Consider the following 19,684-nt stretch of genomic DNA (forward strand, 5'->3'; position numbering starts at 1 on the left):
ATCAGTATGGACATTTCTGAAAAATTAAATTCCTTTTCACCCAGCTATTCCCCTTCTAAATATCTTCCCCTAAAAGCTAAATACATCATATTATGGAGCTATATGCATACAAATGTTTACAGAGGCACAATTCACAATAGCTAAATCCTGGAAGCAGCCTGCAAGTCTCCCAATAGATAAATGAATAAAGAAAATGTGTCTGTAGGGACAGGAGCATATAGGTAGGGAAAAGTTAGGATGGAATCTTCATAGACCTTTGTTAAAAGTTAATAGAGATATATATTAAGGGCAGCTAGAGAAGGTATACTAGGATACCTTCTGCCTCTTTATATTAGACTAAAGGAGTTAGAAAGACAAAGGCATCTAAACATGAGCAATCAGAAAGACAAAGACAAGAAAACTAAACTCAGGAAGGTCCCAGATAGCATGATTAATATAAACTCCTTTACTTAATCCTTAAACCTAAACTACCAGTCCTTAAAAATTCCACTCATAATCCTAGCCTTCACCAAACAACAGGAAAAGTTCTAGGGCCTGAAGAAACCCAAGGGGAAGACCAAGAACACTTAGGGAGCCAGATTATACAGGGAGAAGAAACCTAATAAAAGGAGCTGCAGACAAGAGCCCACGTAATATTTCCCTCTTGAATGCTGCTTACTATTTCAGAATAACGGTCTGTGTCTGCCTGTTTTCTCTTCCTCCTTTCTCCACCTTCAAATAAACAAACTGCTTTTATTTTAAACTCTGATTCTTTAGTTCTTTTAACTAATCCTGATGCTGGGTTCAGGATTGTTGTGAGCTGCACAGTCCAGCAGAGCAGTGGCACAGTGTGGCATAGTGTATGTCCCCACTAGACATACAGTGTCTAAGCATAATGGGATACTACTCACCTATAAAGAAACATAAATTTGAGACATTGTAGGAAAATGTATACAGCTGGAAAACATAAAGTGAAATAAATCAGATGTACAAACTTAAAAACTATATCATTTCTTTCATTTGAGTAATGCAAAGTACAAATAAAGAACAAAATAAAATTTTGATTAGATCTTTGTTAAATATGAAGGGACCAACTGAGGGTGAGTGAAAGGAGGGAGGGAAGGGGACATAAAATATTTACATGTTATGTACATGTTCCAAATAACCACGACTGTAATCATGTCACAAAAAAGATCTGAAAAGAGCAACAAAGATAACAAAACTGGGGAAAGGGGATCTAGAGCTAGAGGGAAGGAAGTAGGTGGGGAAAGAAACAATAATAAAAAGAATCGCAATATATTAAGTACATGTATTCCCTAAGTGAATGTAAGGTTCAAGTACTGAAAACATGTACAGATAAAATAAATAAACTTACGGGTTCAATAAAGCAACCCTAACATGAAGAAGAAGAAAATAAGGGAGCTCCCTTCTAGCAGGTGTGGTAACATAACCTTGCAATCCCACCTCTCTGGATGTCTGAGGCAGGAAGATCTGGCTTCAAACTCAGGCTATGCAAATTAGCTAGCTTCTATCTGAATGTAATAAATAAAAAGGGGTCAGGAACATGGCTTGGGGTAAAGGCCCTGGCTCAATTTTCAGCACTCTACAGAGAGACACAGAACGACAACAGACAGATGGACAGACAAAGAGGAGAGAAATGTTACCTTCCATTTTTAATTCAGTAGGTGTTTTTGTTATTTTTTATCTCAAATTGAGATTTATGGACTGCTTTTCATCTTTTGAGATAGTTATGACTTTTCTCCATTGATTTGTTAATTCATAAAATTCTTTAACAGGTATTTTAACGGTAAACTTGCTTTGCATTCTTTCTTTATTTCCTCCAGTACTAGGGCTTGAAACCTAACACTAAGCTACATCCCCAGCATGTTTTGGTTTTTGTTGAGACAGAGTGTCAATGTCAGGCTCAGTTTGGGCATGGCTGTCCCAGGACTCAGCCTATCTGTCAGCAGCAGCATTGTACCCAGAGAAAACTCAGCTCAACAATGGTGCTATTGTCCTTAGCAAAAACAGGATATGGTACAAAGAGACTATTACCTTCTTTTGAAGTCCTGTAATGTCTCCAGTGTTTCAGTTTTATTGGTTTTGTTCTGTACTGTTTTGTTCAATTTTATTATAACTGATGATATAGGCAATTCTTTTTAAGATAACAAGAGGCATTAGGGTAACCATTGTTGATCACCTTGCCTTCTGTTTTTACATCATGTACTATGTCCATCCTTTTGATTTGACTGACTCTGTTTTGTTATGTCACATTTGGTTTTATTCTCTTCAAAAAAAAGTAGTAAGAACTGTGAAAGTAATAAAATCCAAAATGTGTACTTCTCACTGTAAAAAAGAGAGGAAAAGAAAGTGCTCTAAAGGATATAACCACATGTATATTTAAGTGTGTAAGACAGATAACCATATTACTGAGTTTTTGTTGGATCATTGAACAGAACAGATTGCAGTCTCACTGTTTGAATGTCCACTTTGTATGCTTTAATTTTGTAGCTTTAACGACTATTTCTAAGATGACAATATGTACTCTATTAACTGGTGATTTCTTACTGTTCATTTTTTTGAAATTCTGTATTACTTGTGCCCTTTTTCTGTTTTTTTTTCTTTTTCTCTTTAAATAAAATTTAAAAAAAAGATTGAACATGGAACCTTCTAAGCATGGAATCTTCCAGAACATGTGAAAACATTCAAATATTTATACTGGATGTGCCAAGAAATATGACCACTGAGGCACCTGAAACTAGAGAACTTTGACCACTGATGGTTACTAAGATCTTCCCACTTACTGTCCCTCGCCTTCTTTGAAGCCCTGTATAGAGGCCTGCTTCTCTTCGTTCACAACAGATGTTTTTTCACCCTCTCTCTGCCTGCACCAGTGTATTAAATCATATGCTTCATTGCCTTCACAAAAGCCTGTTGAATGATTTCTGCCTCACGTCAATCATTTACACTTACAATCTGTGATCCTTTGTCTTAGCCTCCTAGAATGAGTGGAATACAGATATGGGCTATTGCCTGGTTTAGCTTTATATTTCTTTGCTAAGACTCAGCGATCATGATACATTTTTTGTATTGTATTTTGACTGCATTTTTGCCAAAATGTATTTTTCCTTAAACTCATGAATTATCATGTTTGACCTATAATTTTCCTTCATCTTATTATACATGACTGATTTTTAATCAAGATCTTTTTAGTCCTTGAAAAAGTACACATAAGATTGGAGTTACTGATCCAATGACTCTGAATGGAACATGCCAATGAAATCATCTGGAGCTTCTGTGTGTGTGTGTGTGTGTGTGTGTGTGTGTGTGTGTGTGCATATGTTAGTGAGACAATATTTAATTATTTTCTCAATTTTAGTAACAAGCTGACAAGATTTTTCTTAGTGATGTAGTTCTGCTGAATAGATTTTTCTAGAAATGCATCTACTGTGTTTGTTTCAAATTAGTTTGCATGAAATTATTTATGACAGTTGTATCTCAAAATTACTACTCCATCTTTTATAATGTCTCTTTGGTGGAACCCAACAAGATTCCTTTTATTAACTGAAGTTAGTTAGTCAGTTTAATGTTGATTTCTTTGTTACTTCCCATCTGTCTTAGTTACTTTTCTCTCATTTTTGGGACAAAATATCCAATGTCCAAAATGAAGGAAGCGAAAGTTTAGTTACCTTACAGTTATTTGGAGGTTTCAATCCATACTCAGCTGGTTCCAAGGCAGGGTGGTGTGGCTGAGGAGCATCCATTCGTGGCAGCCACACGCTACAAGAGCAAAAAGGTCAAAAAAGGGGAGGACACATTTCCTCCCCTACCTTATATCATATGCTGGCTACCTGCCACTGGGCAGGCGCAATACTCACCCTGCCAATCCCAGTGCTAGTCAATGAACCAATCACAAAAGCTAGATTCAGCTGCCTTCATGACTGCATGAGGCATTGGGGTGACATTTAAACACAAACCATAATACCACCTTATTTAACTGTGCAAGGAAAATCTCATTTACTTGTGTTAAGTCTTCCTCTTTTCTTTGTTCTGTTTTTAGTCAATAGTACCTATGTAATTTTAAATGATGTAAATTACTTTATATTTTTTTCAGTGGTGCTGTCTCAAAGTTTTGTTAGTGTGGGAATTAACCCTTCATAATGATGTCCCTCAAAATGATGCTTACAATTTATTTTACAAGTCAACCAGCAATATGTTACGTTCTCTTACCCTGTGTTTCTTTTTAAAGACTTTCAGACATAGGGCATCACAATTAAAGTTTCCATTTATTTAAAAGGATCCTGCTTTCAGCAACTCACTAGTCATGGCTTAACACCAGAGTTTCATCTCAGTAGTCTCTGTTTCCTCCTTTCTAACGTGCAAGTGCAGCTCATCTCACAAAGCTGTTGAGAAACTAAAATTAGGTGATGATTGATAGTGTGATCTTCATAGAGTAGGTGTTTTGGAAATGCTGTTTTTCTGCTCTAGATCTTACCATCTCTGCTACTGGAACATGTTGACTTTTTGTTGAATTACGATAAAAAATGTACATGCTTTCAGGTACTTTCTAATCTAGCCTAGTAAGTAATATAGATAATCTAACTTATTAGGATTAAATGAGGAGAGTACTATTCTCTCCCTGTGTATGTATATTTTATGAGGTAGAAGAAAAATAAATTGAGAGTGACATTGTGAGAAATCTAACTTGTTCTATTTCTCTATATTTTGTTATCTTTTTCCCGTAAGATAGTGGTTTATAATTCCTTTTGCATTCCATACGCCTTTGAGAAGCAAGTGAAAATCATTGATACTGTCTTCCCCAAAATGAAAATTTGCATATTCTTTTTAGACAGCATTCTGCATTTGATATTTTGAGGTTAGAGGCCCTTTGAAAAATATTCATAAATTGAGGATGAAGAATTCATGTTTTCAAAAGTTATGCTTTTCTTAGTATTATTCAGATGACATGTTTTCAACCCATCCTGTGCAGACTCATATATCCCAAGTTAGAAGATGAGTTTGCAATGGACAGATAGATTTTTTTTTACATTCTTAAACCTTGTAGTGTTAATACTCATGATTTTGAAAAAGGAACTGGAAACAGCTTACAAGCTGAAGCAAACTGCTAAAACATTTTCAGTTTCTATGATGTTATGATGAATATGTCCCTTGTCACATCTTAATCTTATATTGAAAGTATTTAATATTTTGAGTATTTAATGTGTTCTTCTCTATCTTCCTTTTACTCTGCATTCCAATTTATCCTGAATGATTTTCCATAAAAGTAGTGTAAGGCAAGAATGTGCATAATATGTTAAAGAAAAGAGCAGAATATCCTTTATTTTTGTTTCAGAATCAAATAGGTTATTATTAGATGTTACTTGAGATAGACAGATATTAAAAGACAGAGTGACAGAGAATGACAGAAAGACAGAAAGAGCTAGAAAAATGTAAGAGGGGCAAAGACAGGGATACAGAAAGAGATAGGCAGAGAAAATCAGTAGTTTTTCTTTTGAACTAATACTCAGAAGTTAAAAATCATCTAAAATATTCTTAAATAGCTAAAAATAGTGAGCTCTATACAATAAAGAAAAATTCAGAAGAAATAATTTGCAAAAGCAAATTTTAAAAAAGGACTAAATTTTTCCCCATTCTGGGTTATGTTTTCACTGTACTGGTAATTTCTTTTTCTGTGAAAAAGTTTTTTAATAGGATGTCATCCAAGTTGTTGATTCTTTGTATTATTTCCCATGTGATTAGAGTTTTGGTCCTGAAGTGTTTGCCTACATCTATATCTTCAAGAGTTATACCTATTTTCTCTTCCAGCAGATTTAGTGCTTCTGTTGTAACATTTAGGTCTTTGATCCATTTCAATTTTATTTTAATGCATAGTGAAAGACATGGGTCTAGTTTTAGTCTTCAGCATATAGAAAGCCAGTTTTTCTAGCACCATTTATATTATAGAGACTATCTTTCTTCCAGTGAATGTATTTGGTTCCTTTGTTAAAGATAAAGAGGCTGAGTGTGTTTGGAGTTGTTTCTGCATCTTCTAATCAGTTCCAATGATCCTCAGTACTATTTTTTGGCTAGTAGCATACTGTTTTTATCAAGTAGCTCTGTAATATAATCTCAAGTCAGGAACTGGGATGTTCCCTGCTTTGCTTTTGTCTCCTAACATTGATTTTGTTATTTGAGATCTTTTCTGTTTCCAAATAAATGTTATGAATGTTGTCTCTAGTTCTGTGAAGTATGCTAATGTTATGTTGATTGGATCTGAATTAAATCTGTATGCCAATTTGAGAGTATGACCATTTTTATTATGTTGGTTATTCCTATCCATGAGAAAGAGATATCTTCCTGTTTTCTTTTATCCTCTTCAATCTCCTTTTTCAGAGTACTGTAATTCTCCATATACAGATCTTTTACCAACTTTGTTAGATTGACTCCTAAGTATTTAATATCTAGAATATACAAAGAGTTGAAATAAATTAGAACCCCTAAATTTAAAGATGCAATTCAAAAATGGGCATCTAAAATGAATACATACTTCTCAGAGGAAGGAATGCAAATGACCAACAACATGAAAAAATGTTCAATGTGCTTTGTCATTAGAAAGATGCAAATTACAACAATGCTGAGATTCCGTCTCACTTCAGAAAGAATAGCTATTATCAGTAAATCCACCAACAACAAATACTGGAGTGGTGGTGGGGAAAAGAAATACTTCTCCACTGTTGGTGGAAATGTAGTGGACTGGTGCAACCACCATGGAAATCAGTATGCAGATTCCTCAAAAAATTAGGTCTAGAAGTCTCATTCGACCCAGCTATTCCCCCCTTCTGGGTATCTTCTTTAAGAATTAAAAAACTTAATGCCATAGTAATGTATACTTATCCATGTTTATAGCAGTACAGTTTTGTAATAGCTAAATCTTGGAAACAATTCAAATGTCCACTAACAGAGAAACAGATTTTAAAAATGTGGCTTTTTTGTACAAAAGGGTACTACTCAGCCACAAAGTATAAACTTGGGACATTTTTAAGTAAATGGATGTACCTTGAGACCACAGTTAAGTGAAATAAATCAGTCACATGTATGAATACCACACTGTTTCTCTGGGGTAAGAAACTGAAAAGTTGAACAAGGGCCATAGTGTATAATAGGTGTTGCCAAATAGGAAGAAATGGTTCAAAAGAAGGGGAACAGGAGAGGGTAAAAGGAAGAAATGGGGAAAAGGATAAAAGGATAAAATGGAAATGTAACCTTATAAGTAGGAAGGGGAAGAGTCGTTGAAGACAGCAGAGCGGGTTGGGAAAAAAGAGAACTCAAGTTATATCAGATATGAGTGCAAGTTCTCTATCATGAACATAATCACTAAATTATATCTAAATTACATCAATAAACCTAGTAAGAAATGTTTAAAGTAGCGATGTAAATCGTAACATTCTGTTTATCATAATCATTTAGCACTTGTTGGATGGAAGAGGCTGCTGTACCCGAGGACCACATGTTGCTTGAGTAAGTGGCATTTTAGAAACCCCTTTAGCATTTCCTGTAAGAAAAAGATTATTTGAATGATATTTAGTTAATTGTTTCTACAAAGATTTATCATGTGCAAGTTTTTGTGTTATAAAGTAGGTATACAAAAATAAAGAACACAAGATCCCTCTCTTCAGAAAGCAAACAGTTCAGCTATAAAGATTATTAAAAACAATTATAATGCAGTGAAATACTGGACACAAGAGATCAAAATAAGGAACTCAAAATGCTAACTCAAAATACTTTGGTTCTAATTCATGGTCAAAATACATTGTTCTTTGAAAAAATAAGTTGTTCTTTTTCACAAATGGGAAAGAGACCAAGAAATGAAGGAAGTATATAAAGAAGAAGGAGATATAAGAATTCAGATTGTTATTTATATGTATCATCTCTCCATGATGAATGTAATCATTATGTACTATAAACGTGAATTAGTAAAATGAATTTTTTAAAAAACAAAAGAAGAGATTGACTTTAAAGAATATATTTAGGAAAATTTTTGGATCAACCATCTTTATGTACCACAAACAGGTACTTATACAATTTTAGAAATTAAAAAATGATAAGTATACTTACATCTATAAGGTGGTATGAGTTTTAACTGAGGTGATACATACAAATATCCTTAGCTCAGTACCTGATACAGAGAGTAACCAAGATTGTTATTAGTTTCTGTATTTGTTGTCTACAACTAGGTATAAATCTCTGGATTCTAGATTCTTTTGATACTTTGGCAAAGTAAATAAATTGTGGAAATAATTTTCCTGAGGGAAAGGTTAATTATCTCAAGTGAACTATTTATTTCCTAGGGTTTCATAGAATCATTATAAAAATTATTTGGTAGCCAGAATCAATCACATGCCTGCAAATTTTTTAATATGAGGACAAACTACATGTTTGTTTAGTTGTTAATTATTACTGGAGATAGTTTCAAAGCTTAGAGAGGGATTTAGAAGCAAAAATAATGCTTAATGATACAAGTTTCAGCATAAAAAGATTAGCTGGCGTGCATGACAGTGGTAGACAAGGATATACTTGACAGAAATGATTGTTAATATATATACACATACATACATACATATATCCTTCCAGTTTCCAGGATACTTATTAGAAAAATCTCATTCATAAAGGACACATAAAAAGTGGGCAAATGGCCACACAGTCTGCCAAATCTGTTTCCAATCACCAGATTATTCTGTTGCACTATTTCATATACCATAGCTCTGATAGACATTGGTACCAAAAGACTTGTATTTAGAGAATCTTAAAATGTTCAAATACATTCTTGAGGACAAGAGGACCAATTTGACTTCTGAATTAAATCTAATCCTTGAAATTTCATTTAGACAAATTTAGGCCAATGTCTTAATGTTTACAAATGTATTATATATGGCATCTACAAATGAAGATCCTAAGAACCTTTACCTTAAAAAGTGACTGTGACCATTAAATAAGAATCCATGTTTCTGCACTTTAGCACAGAATGTGGTGAGTACCTAGAAAGCACTCTATACCAGCTACAGTACAGCTTTAGCCAGGTAAAACCATTGTTGATATTGTTACTGATAATTTTGACTCTAAGGACTCTTTAAACTGCAAAGTAGTCAGAATAAAAGCAAATGGAAGGGTAAAATATTAAGGCAGTGTGTTTAGTGATACATAAACAAGTAAGAAAACATTGCATAAATGATTGCCATATGCAGGAAAAATTTAAATACTCAAGTTAATGGAATAAGAGAATTCATGATTGTTTCTTGAAGTTAGTGGGTGAAAAAAGCAAGAGAGTCTCATCTTCTTAGAAATGAACTCCAAATACTCTTTTAGGAAGGTTGTCACTATGGACAAACCAAAGCATTTTACCACCTATTAGATTTTATTGAAACTACTTGAAATAGTTATTCTATACAATACGGCTGGCTATGACGGATGACATTTTAGTGCTTTAATGAATATGTGTGCAATAATGTTTTTCCAAAAATCACTTCTCTGTCATTTTAAGGGATAAGCCTAGGAAGATATATCAGAATACATAAATGATGCACTAACTCCCAAAGGATAGTTCAGATAAATATTTATATTGATCATTTGCCATCCACTTAGTACTCAGTGGGTTATTACATCGATACTATCATGAGATTAAATGTTTTTAGTATTTTCATTTGAATGATTCTTCTTAGCAGCTCTGAGTATAAGGGAAGTAAAACCAATACTCAACTAATATAAGACATTTCTTATCTTAATACCATATTTCTTAAGCAACTATCCTCTAGGTTTTAAAAAGTCAAGGTTTTTTTTTTTCAAATTTATCTATACACAATAAACTTCCATACTGCTTCATGGTTACTATGCCTGCCAGATCCATAATCCAACAGAAAATAACTTGGCCTTAGTGTAATAGTGCTTTAGAAAAATGAGAAATAAAATAGGAACAATAGATGACACCATTGGAGTGATAAGTCACCTTTACTTTCTGTATATGATGTGTCCTAAATCAATTGTCAGTTGAAACAAGCAGCATTCAGTGCTCATGGGCACTACTACACGCTGCAATAAAGTGTATAGTGAAACATTATGTTTGTCTTTTAGTGGATCATAGTTTAGTGGTAATGACAAACTTTTAAACAAACCTTTAGATCACTAAAGTATGTGCAGTGACAGAGACATAGGCATCTAATTTGTCTTGAAGGGGCCAGGGGAAGTTTCACAATTGAGGGGATCCTCAGAAATATTACTATATTGCTAGGTCTATCTGCTGTTTATGGAAATACTCATCTATAATGGAACATCTCTTTCTATGCCAAAGGATTTTCAAGGAATTTGAATATGATGCATTGAATTATCTGAATTTTTTCATCAAGAATCATGACTAGGCTTTAGCCAAGTAAAACCATGGTGAATTAGAAGAAAATACCCAGGTAAAAAAAAAAGGGGTAAGCAAAGACTTTAGCATGGAGGAACCCAAGTGACTACAGAAAACCATAAACAAGAAATTCCTAACAGAGCTTGTAGTATTAGGAGCAAAAGATGAGGCTGCTGCTGCAACTATGGCATCATGATAGAGTTCCTTGCAAGCCACTGCTTCTAGTAGCTGTCTCTTCCCCAGTATGCCCCATAGGGATAAGAGTCTTCCGTATGCATTGTTGAGGACAGGAGAATGTGAGCAAAAAGTGAACTATGCCAAGCATGAGTTGAAATGTGGAGCCATTCCATGATTCCGTCACAGCTCTTTCACATGTGTACCACATCAGAAAGCAACTCACAATCAAAATATATGTAAGTGAGAAATAAATGTTGGATGTTAAGAGCCACTGAAATTTGTGTGGTATTAATACACCTTGATATAAGCAAACTCTCACTGTCATGTCAGGTGGTAGCTGGTTGGCAATGTAGAGGCAATGTGCATACATTATTCTTTTGTTAAGTTATATCACAAGCAGAAATGGGCAGAATTTTGCACACATAGACTGAGGAATTATAATAAATACATATTTATGTGAGGTCCACTCTGATAATGAAAGGGAACATTATTAGTGGCCTCACTATTCTGGCTTCATCCTTTCACTTTGAGGGTAGACTTTATCCACATTGCTGATAGCTTAGTCTAAGTTTTTCATAAATAGAAATCCTACATTTTATGCTGTGTTTGAAAATTGCAACTACTACTGTTATGAATATCCTCATACGTGATTTTTGGTGAACTTATACATATCAATTGTGTATATATCAATGAGTATTATAGAGTACACCTATGTTCAGTGTTAGTAGATGGTACAAAATGCTTTACTAAAGTCATGGTACAAATTTCTTTTCCTTTCAGTAATTTGTTTCAATTGCACTTATTCAATATTTTCCAGTGGCCCATTATTTTCAGATAATCTGGTTGGTGTGCAGTGGTACCTCTTGTTTTCATTTTCCTGATGATCAGTAAGCTTGATTTTTGTTTTGTCAATATTTGTGTGTCTACTTATATGAACTATTGTCCATAATCTTTCTGGATTTGGCACCACATAATTTGGTTGGCTCTTGATTGCTGAATTGGTCTGTAGATTCTATTAGAGGCAGCTAGAGCAAAAACAGAAGAAACATGCTTGAGCCTATAAAAGTACCATTAAAGATTGTGGAACTAACACAAAGCCAATGTTAGGAAATATCTAATAACTCTATCTATGTAAGTACTTTTCTTTTTAGGCAATCATGTATAATAATCCTTTTAGCTTAACCCCTGAAATCCTGCTTATTTTTTCTTTGGGTTGATACTGATGACTTATTTTTGATCAGGACAAATTCAATGCCTTTTTTTGAATGTAAGGTATTGCTAATTTACCAACTGTGGTTGGGGCCCTCAGAGCCATTTGAGTCCCCAGGTGACAGCACACCAAGCCCAGTGGTTCCTCAGGCCAGGTTTTATTTTGGAAGAAAGGTAACAGACTATTGGAGGCAGTGTTAAGGCCCTTTTTAGCCAAAGTCAAGCAACAACAGAGGTTTAGAAAGTATGGTCCTCACTTTATATATTTATTTTGAGCTGATTAAGTGTAATTTCTCCATTTTGTAATCCAGAATGGATACCTTATTAAAACATTAGAAGGCTGATCAGCACTAGTTACAAAGTTTATGAGAAAATGTAAAAATATAGCAAAGCAAATTCAGTTTGTACTCCTATTAGATCTGAATTAAGAAACAAAATAACAAGAATAATCAAGTAACATGAAATTTTTTTCACTTCTGAAACAAACCTAATTTTATCAAAACAGTAAATTTAAGAAGACTTAGAATAGTTTGTTGATGTGAAAACTAACATAAATCACAGTTTGAGTAGAAGGCATGTCACGTAAACATGCCAGATGCCAAGTATCACAGTTTGATAATTAAGACATATTATTATTATTATTGGGTGTGTGTGTTTGAGTGACATCACACACAAGAACCTTAAAAAAAAGAAATCACTAATCCAATTTTTTAATAAACATTGGTACAAAAATTCTCAACTAGTTACTGGCAAATAGAATGCAACCAGTCATCAAAAAGAACGTTTGTCATAACTGAGTAGGCTTCATCCCATAGATGAAAAGATAGTTCAAGATATGCAAATTATACATGTAATGCACCACATAAACAGAAATAAAGTGAATACAGAAAATAACTTTTGACAAAACATAACATCCATTCTTGATAAAAATACTGAAAAATATAGATATAAAAGAATGCAATCTCAATCTTATAAGTACTATTATAAGAAACCTACACCAACATTATATTAAATGGGGAAAAGCTGAAAATTTTTGCCCTGAAAACAGGAACAAAACAAAGATGCCCATTATCAACACTCTTATTCTATACAGTACTCAAACATTAGCCAGAGCAATTGGGCAAGAGAGATAAAAGGGATGTGTATAGAAAAGGAAAACTGTTATTATTTGCAGATAACATGATCCCTTTTATGGAAAACTCAAAAACATCCACCAAAAGGCTTCTAGGAGTATAATCAAATTCAGCAATATAACAGCAATATACAACACACACACACACACAAAGACAAAATAGTCTTCCTATATATCAATAAAGAACCTACCAAGAAACAAATCAGATGAATCTTTCACAATAGCATCAAGAAAAGTTAAATATACTTAGGAATTTACTTAGCCATGGAAATGAAAGACATCTACAACAAAACTATAGTACTCTAATGAAGAACAAAAATATCAGAAAATGGAATGTCATCCCCTGTTCTTGGATAGGTGGAACCAGATAAGAAAGCAGTACAATAAAAATGGCCATGCTTCCAAAACTAATGTATAGATTTAGTGAAATACAAGTCAAAATACAGACAGCATTCCTCAAAAAACTAGAGAAAACAATCCTAAAATTCATATAGACCCAGAAGAGACCCAAAACAGCAAAATAAATCCTGATTAAAAAGAGAAAACTGGGAAGCATCACAATTCTAAACCTGAAATTATATTACAAAACTATAGTGTTTAAAAAGAAACATCTAAGTACTAGGACGATAACAGACATATGGATCAGTGAAATAGAGAATGTAGAAATAGCCTTACCCACACTGAGCCACCTGATACCAAACCATAGACTGCAGGAACAATAGGCTCTTTGATGAATGGAGGTGGACAAATTAGTTAGCCAAATGCAGAAGATCAAAGTTAGACCCAAATCTCTGACCATGATCTACACAAAAAATGAAAATGGGTTAAAGATTTAAATATCAAATACAAACTTTTAACCCATTACTTCATAAAATAGGCAAATCTCATGGGTTGGTGATATAGTTCAGTGGCTCAGTGTCTGCCTAGCATGTGCAACGTCCTGAGGCCAATTTCAAGTACAAAATAAAATTGGTAAAATTCTTGAATTCATAGATGTAGGCAAGGACTTTCTGAGCAGAACTCCAGTTCCACAAGAAATTACATCAGCAATGTAATTATATCAGATTAAAAAGCTTCTGCTCAGGAAATGAAGCAACAGAGAGAAGAGATAAACTATACACAGAAGAAGCATTTTTGCCACTTATACCTTGAACAGAGGATTATTATCTAGAACAGTGATGGTAAAACTATGGCATGCATGCCATAGTGGGCTGCTGGTGTTATTAAAAGTTCTAAAAGGTACAAAATCATTGATCTATAATATAAAAAGAACACAAAAAATTAGACCCCTCCAAATGAAAGACCCAATAAAAATGGACAATTGAAATGAATAGATACTATTCTGAAGAACAAGTAAAAATGGCCCATAACATTTTTGGTCAATAAAGAAATGCAAATTAAAACATACAATTCCATCTTACTGTATAAAAATGGTTATGATCAAGAAATCAAATTCTGCCAAAGTTGCTATAAAAATGGAACTCTTCTTCAATGTTGATGGAATGTAAACCAATACAAACAATACAGAAATCAATAAGGGCAACTCCCAAAAGCCTAAAAGCAGAAATTCCATTCAACCCAGCTAGTCCCCTTCTAAGTATTTTCCAAAATGCTTTAAAGTATATAAGAGATAATATACAGTATATAAGAGATAAACCTTGGAAGCTATGTATCTGTCAATAGATGAATTGATAATGAAAATTTGCTTACATACAATACAGTGCTACTCTGGTATGAATGATAAATTTGAGTTATTTATAGAAAAATGGATGCAACTTGAGGTGAAAATATTAAGTAAAATAAGTTAGACACACAAACTTAAATATCACATGGTTCCTCCTATATGAGGAAATTAAAGTATAAGTAAATTAAAAGTAGTATAAAAGATAGGTAATAGGAAACAGATGTTTTGCAAATGGAAAAGGTAGAGGGAAGAAGAAATAGAAGGAGAGAAAGGTAAGTAAAAAGAATTAAAGTGTCATGTGCATGTACCAACTTTCTTTGATGAATGTATTAATTATGTATTGCAAGCATATGAATAAAAGAAAAACATTTGAATATCAGAAGAAAAGAAATATGCAAGGATTGATAAAAAATCATTATTTGCCAAAAAATCATTGTTTGTAAACTATGACTATACAAAAACAAAATATTGATGAAAAAATTACTTTTTAATGATGAGTTTAGTTCAATATAAAGTTGATATACCAGAATCAACTACATACTTGTAAAACAGCCATTAAACTATATTTTCTAACACTTTTACAATACACCCATACAATTCATTAGACTAATAGAATTATATGTGACCCAGAAACAAACATTTTTGGAAAAATTTTATAAAACTTTAAAAATTGAATCAACTAGTAAAATAATCTATTTCAGAGATTAGGAACATTAGTGAACACATCAAACGTCCCTCATATGATGAGACAATTAAATTCTAGTACAAATCATATAAGGTTTTGTGTGTGTGAACTTTATATGCTAGTTTTATAGTTCACACAGAAAAGCGAGGAAAAATGAGTCAGCATGTTACTGCTGAAAAGAAAGGCAGTTGGCAGAAGCAAGCTGCTTTTAAAAAATAATACTCACTTTAACGCATACTAAGTGAGTCAGTGTAGTTGAATAGAGAGATAACTGGATTAGCAGAACATAATTGGCGAACTCAGAAATAAATTCATGAATATACGCAAGTAGAAAATGAACAAAATTAAGAACAAGCATTTGGAGTGATTTATAGCAGTTTGGTGCTGTATACCATTCAAACACAAGATTTCACAAATATAGTCCTCTAGTAGATTAGCAAATAAAACAAAACAAAAACCTAATCTTTCATTATTAAGTATTTGCAGAGATTTAAAAGTAATTTTAAGACACAAAATGGTGATTTCTCAATATGCCAACATTTACTGAATGTTACAAAACAAAATGACCTAAAACGAATTCAGATCAGACCAACTTTGAATAACTATGTCAGCAGGAAGAAAGATTCAAAGGTCAGAGTAAACTACAAGTGAGCCTAACCTGACAAAGTTGATGAGGACTGGATTTCTGCATGCTCTGCTTTCATCACTTTGTGAAACAAGGAGTCATTGGCCTCCCAGACCCATTGTGGAAAGCCAGAAACACACTGTCCTAATTCCCTAGACATGCATCACATGTTCACAGCTCCAGGGAAATCAGTGCATAGTCATGGGTTCAGAGAGCATCAAAGCTGGAGAGAACCCTTCCAGGCACGAAGTCTTGCTCTGTTGTTTTTACAGCAGAGAGAAAAACACTGTGAGGTTGAACTACTAGGCCCAAGATCACACACTTGGCCCGTACACTGAAGGGCCCAGGACTTTGCATTCCTGAGACATAAAAGGATTGTTCTTTCAACTTAAAGTAGAAACTATATGATCTCCCTACAATAAATGTAATTTTTATGCACTTCAAACACATACTATTGAAATTAAATTTAAAAATTAAAATAAAAAGGAAAAATTTTGGAAATAGAAGCATGAAAATATTATATAGAGGACTCTTGGGAAAATGGCAGAGCAGTGAGCAGCAGACAAAGAACGAGGAAGAGAAGGAGGAGAGAAGTGGGTCCCACGGGCACAGGCAGGATGTAAGCTGAGACTTGAAGTCCACGCAGAGAGATAATTCAGGGATTCAGCAAAAATAGAAAAAGCAGGGGCAGTGGACCTGCCAGACAGAGAAAAACAGTAAAGATGCAGTGTGGCCCCTACCTGCCCCGTGGACTAATGAGGTCCTGCCCACAAGAAGAGGGGAAGAAGGAATGCGGTCCACACCTTTGTGCTTTGACCAAGGCCCTGCCTGCCACACCGGAGAAGCAGCAAGAAAGCAATGCGGCCTTACCCATACCCTGTGCCAGGGTGGGGGCCCTGGCGGCCAGGGAGAAGCAGCAAGCAAGTCAGGCAGCTGCCCTGCAAACCAGTAGCAGCCTGCTGGCTGGAGAGAAATAGAAAGCAAGCCGCGCTGACTCTCTGTGTGCTGGTGCAGGCCTGTTAGCCAGGGCGACCAGCAAGAAAGCTGTGCAGCCTCGCTGTGTACCAGTGCAGGCCGGCTGGCCTGGCAGAAGCCACAAGGAAGCCAAGCAGAAGCTGGAAGAGGCCCTGCCGGCAGAGGAGAAAGTGCCAGCAAGCCACTTCCACCTTCCGCCCACAACCTGTAAGCAACCAGAAGTGACAGAGAATGAGATGATGATGACTGAAGGGACTGAAATAGGGAAGTAACCTGGCATTTATGTTGTCTGATTGGCTTTGCAGGCCTGGGGTCAGTGGCCTGGATAATTATTAGAGGATAACAATCTCTAGTATAGTAATAACTCTGGATTTCCTACTGTCCTATTGTTGTTTATTTTGTTTCATTTTACTGTTCTGTTTTATTCCTTTTAAAAGAAGAAAAAAGATTTTACAGAAAGACTTTATATATATCTACACAAAAACATATAAAAAGAAATCATCCTCCAGACAAGCAGTTCCATATATCTGGTATGAAAAAACCTGCCAAAAATCATAAAGGACAGAAAACCACAATTTCCATAACCACCAAGCCTAAACGGATGGTCCCATCAACTGAAGAAAATACCACCAATTTCAGTTCATCCACCAACCACAATGTCCTCCCAGTTTCAAGGTAAATGCGTGTGCTGAGGTCAAAATATATTTGAGGTGATAAACCAGGACACAACAAATCTATTTAGGTCCATCAATACCAAATCAGATTGTCTTATAAGATTCAACAACAATAATTATGAAGCTGTGTTCTCACGTCCTCAGCCCATCCCCTTAATCAGTTATAAGTCCTTTCTTTTTCTTCCCTATATGACAGTTAGAATATTAAAAAGGCAGAATTCCTGGCTTAGACAAATCAAGAAAACTATGATGTCAATCTCAGAAAAAGAAAATCCTCTGAAAAGATATTCTGTACAACTGAAATAACTAGAATGAATAATAAATATAAAGTACTTGACAGGGTGCAAAATGTTTCAAATCTATTTGGTCTTCACGTAAATGCTTTTAAGTGAGGATTATCATTTCTGCTTTATAGATGAGAAATGAATGCCTGTAACTAACAAGTACTATAACTAGGATTTGAATTTTAAAATTGTATCTCAAATTGAGAGTAATTGCTATTATATTACACAAAGTCTTAAGAAATTTCAGAAGCAATCATAGGAATAAAAAATGGAGACCACCATGCTTTAATATTTGTGATTGGGTACTAGTAAGAAAGGTAAAAGCTTAAATTTCAAAATGTGCTCAAAACTTATGTGGACTGCTGAACCTCTGGAGGGTACCTATTGCTTACATATTTGGTTGTATCAAAAATATTGCAAGATATAACATGTGCCAATTCTTACTATAATTTACTGCAGTCTCCACTATAATAAATAACATTCAAAATGCAGTATTACAATGAGCACTAAAAATTAAATGAGAACAAGAGAAATGTTTTTGGAAAAGCAGAAATTTTGTTATTGCATCATAATTTTTACACATCTTTTATCATGTGAATTGAAGTTTTTCCCCCACAGACCATATGCATTCTCCTTACTCATGAAATTGAAATTAGCTATGAAACTTCCTTAAACTGTTTGGCTATTAGGTAGACTTTGTTTAAGCTTGAACCATAGAACTTGACCAAAGAACTTGAGTACATCATTCCACAGATAGTAAATGAGATATACTTAAACACTATGTGAAATATATCCCAGAAAGAACACATGAAAGAAATCACAGCCCAAACCAGAATATGGAGCCCACCCATCAAAATCTGTGGCACAGAGCCCATCTACTTAGTGAGTTGGACAGTTCACACTCAACATAGAGACCAATGAAAGTAAATGCTTACTGCTGCCTGCATTGAGTTTAGGGACAGCTTGTTATATAGCTGTAGCATATCAGTCTGCACTGGTCTCAGACACCACCATGGGGAACCAGCCCACTCTAGTCTTTCCCCACCTAAGGTGCCATTTGTAGGGACCTAGTTTGTTACCCTGACCTCAGAGCCCATGAGGATGAAAGACAAACAGACACAGAATCAGTTTAACATGCAGGCACCTGTGGGCTCCTACCTCTAGTAGGCAACTCCCGAGAATCTGGCTCATTCTGCGTCAATTCACTCAAACACAGGTCCAAACAAGATCCATCTGTATTCCATTATCCACTAGAACGTGTCGGCTAAACAACCTGACCTTAGCTGTATTAACTTTTCCCTGGAATCAGCAATACCATCATCCCTGCATGTTGCTTTTCTCCTTTGTGTCCACAGAGGAAGCGAATGAGGACTCAGTTCTTCTTTGGTCTCCCACATGCAGCAATGTCCTGGAAAGAAATAACTGAGACAAAGGATAAGAATTATATTTGATAGCATTCTGGGAGAGAAAACAAGTAATGATAATCTCAAATTAACTTAAGCAAAAATTAAAAAGTGTGTGGGCTAATATGTTGCTGGTAGAAATAATGTAGTACAATCACTTTTGAAAATAGTTGGGCAATTACTTTTAAAAACTAAAGAAGTAATTACAATACAATCCAGAAATTAAATTGTTGGGCATTTATCCAGAAAAAAAATGAAAGCATATTGACCACAAATCCTGTTTATGTGTGTTGGTACATTAACTTTATCCCTAATAGCCAAAAACTGAAAACAGCATAGCTTTAGCTTTACCTTACTGGTCAATGCTTCAACAAACTACATGTATCTATATACAGTACTGTAATACTACTGAACCATAAAAAAAATAAGCCAAATGTAATTTTAGAAATTTTTCAGAA

The 19,684-nt window shown here is 34.6% G+C and overlaps 1 long non-coding RNA gene across 2 annotated transcripts in view; it reads right to left on the bottom strand.

Moving 5' to 3' along the window:
• The window catches only part of LOC134478429 (uncharacterized), a 43,779-nt gene that overhangs the window by 13,634 nt on the left and 10,461 nt on the right, over positions 1-19,684 (bottom strand). For both annotated transcript variants that reach the window (XR_010051047.1, XR_010051046.1), the window contains one exon: positions 18,982-19,245. This is a non-coding gene — a long non-coding RNA (uncharacterized LOC134478429). The remainder of the gene's footprint in view (positions 1-18,981; positions 19,246-19,684) is intronic.

The sequence above is a fragment of the Cavia porcellus genome, unplaced genomic scaffold (genome assembly GCF_034190915.1).
Source record: "Cavia porcellus strain 051 isolate PalLab524CR breed Dunkin Hartley unplaced genomic scaffold, mCavPor4.1 scaffold_13, whole genome shotgun sequence".
NCBI lineage: Eukaryota > Metazoa > Chordata > Mammalia > Rodentia > Caviidae > Cavia > Cavia porcellus.